Raw genomic sequence first — 2754 nt, 5'->3', positions numbered from 1 at the left:
CTTTCTTTGAACCAGTAACATCTGTTTTCACTGGTTATCTGGCGCCCAGCAGCTGCTGACCTTTGGGATGTGCAGGGAAGCACGTGCAGGATCTGGACCTGCTTCAGCTTAGTCCAAAAAGGGGGCTGCCTAGTTCAGACCCGACCCAAACACTTACTTCTGGGACAGCCATGATCTCAGTAGCCAGATTTACGCAAAGAGAGGGAGGAGGAGAGAGTCAATCTTTACTGTCGGGATATTTGTAGGTAGCTATAAGTTATGCACATTCAGTAGTTACATACATCACAAGGTGGGTGGTAACCACAGTAAAGTCTCTGAGTTTACTCCTGAGGAAACCTAATACCTGCACTGGGGGAAAGCATGAGGGGGGATGGGTACTATGCCAGGAGGGGACAACAAGAATGTTGGCTTCTGTAGAGAGATAGAATCAACCATGTGCTCACTTTAAGGCAGCATAGCTGTTAGGGGAGAATCTGTGGAAATGGTATTTAAAGCAGAATAATGTACTTTGACTTTATCTCTACCATACCAAAGTGGTGGCTTTCCTACCATGGAATACTAGCTTTCCAGATTCCCTCCATAATAAGTTAGGGAATATAGTCCTAGTCATATTTCCCTCTCTCTTATTTTCCCACAGTCCGGAACTAAACTCACCCTGTTGATAGACTAACCAACCATGTAAGTCAGATCAAAAGGACAGTACACACCCAAGGACAGAATTTAGGAAATGAGGAGGAATAGAAACAGGAAAGCCTTGTAGAGAGTGGGATGAATGATAGTGTGTTGTTGCTCTTGATAGTTGCCCTCAATTAGGTTCCAGCTCCCAGAGAACCCATGTACAACAGAATGAAACACTGCCAAGTCCTGCTCCATCTCACAGTAGTTTTCTGTTTGTGCTCATTGTTGCAGTCAATCATTCAATCTCTCACAAGGATCTTCCTCTTTTTCACTGCCCTTCTACTTTCCCAAGCATGATATGCTTTTCCAGGGACTGGTTTCTCTTGATAACACATCCAAAGCACATGAGACAACATCTCCCAAGGCGCACTTCTCAGGAGCATTCTCGATGCACTTCTTCTGAGACAGATTGGTTAGTTCTTCTTGAAGCCCATGGTTCTTTCAATATTCTTCGTCAAATGATAATTCAAATGATGCAGGAAGTATCAAAAGAGGATGGAAGGAATACACAAAGCAAAAGGTAGTGTATGATCAAGGACCTATGGTACTGAAAGAAGAAGTCCAAATAGTACTGAAGATATTAGAAAAAAACGAGGCTCCAGAAGTTGACAGAAAACCAGCTGAAATGTTTCAACCAGCTGATGAAGCACAGGAATCACTCATTTCTCTATGTAAGAAATTTAAAACTCAGCTACCTGAGCAAAAAAAAAAACCTGTAGAAATTATGAACCAATAGAATTAATACCTCATGCACGTAACATTTTGCAAAAGACAATTCAATAATGATTGCTGCAGTACTTCAACAGGGAGACTCCAGAAATGCAATCTGCATTCAGAAGCGAATGTCAAATATGATGTGATTGCTGACATCAGATGGGTCTTTCCTGAAAGGTACCAGAAAAATGTTTACTTGTGTTTCATTGACTATGCAAAAGCATTTAACTATGGATCTATGGCAGGTAGATTTATGTCAACTTGAAGATGTAGGAACGTGTAGTGGTGGAATCCAACCTGCCAGTCAGGTCACAGCTTCATGATGCCTCCTTGGGGGTGTGGCCTTCTAATAATTGGAGAATATTTAAATTTCCCATTGTCTGCCACTCCATCTTCCTGCTTGATATAACTCTCTTCCTTTAGGGGTAGCCCCAGGTGGGCTGCCTGAGACTGAGAGCTATTGGTGCCCTTCCATACTACGACTGACCTTGGATCCATCTGATCCTGCCGCCACTGGCCTGTTATCTTCCACATCCAGCTTCACCTTTATACATCATCAGGCTGCAGCTCTGTAAGTGTGCAGAGGACCCTGACCTGCATCAGACTTGTGACCTTGAGTTAGACACGGGTTAGATGCCTTGTTGGTATAATGTTACTTCTTGATATAAAACTCTTCCTTATGCATATATGAGTGTCACTGGATTTGTTTCTCTAGACAACCTGGTCTACCACAAGATCATAGCATTGAGATGAATTCAAATTTGAGAACATTTAGTTGTCCTCATGTAGAACTTGTACATGGACCAAGAGGCCCTTATCTATAAAGAAGAGAATATTTTGTGGTTTAGAATCAGGAAAGTTGTATGTGAGAATTGTATCTTTTCATCATGCTTATTCAATCTATATGCTGAGCAAATCATCCAAGAAGCTGGAGTTTCTGAAGAAGAACTTGGCCTTATACTTTGCATTGTCTAGGAGGAAGGTTTCTAACATCTGTCAGTCTACACGTGACACGCCTTGCATGCTGGAAAGGATGGGAACCTTCCGTATGGATTCCAACGCAATGTAAAGAAAACGAAACTCTCATTACGGGACCAATAGATAATATGCTAAATCAGGGAGATATTGAAATTGTCAGGATTTTACCTTATTTGGACATGTGTGCATTGGGCATATCTGGTGTACAAGACCACTTTAAAGTACTGCAGGGGAAAGAGGTCACTTTGAGGACAGAGGTGCACCTTTTTTCAGTCCCATCATATGCATATGCAAGTTGGATATTGAGAAAGGACCAAAGAAGAATCAATTAATTTGAATTATATTATTGGCAAAAAATGCTGAAAGTACCAAGGACTTCCAGAA

This window comes from Tenrec ecaudatus, chromosome 15 (assembly GCF_050624435.1).
Source record: "Tenrec ecaudatus isolate mTenEca1 chromosome 15, mTenEca1.hap1, whole genome shotgun sequence".
Taxonomy (NCBI): Eukaryota; Metazoa; Chordata; class Mammalia; order Afrosoricida; family Tenrecidae; genus Tenrec; species Tenrec ecaudatus.
Note: the sequence above shows the minus strand (reverse complement) of the source record.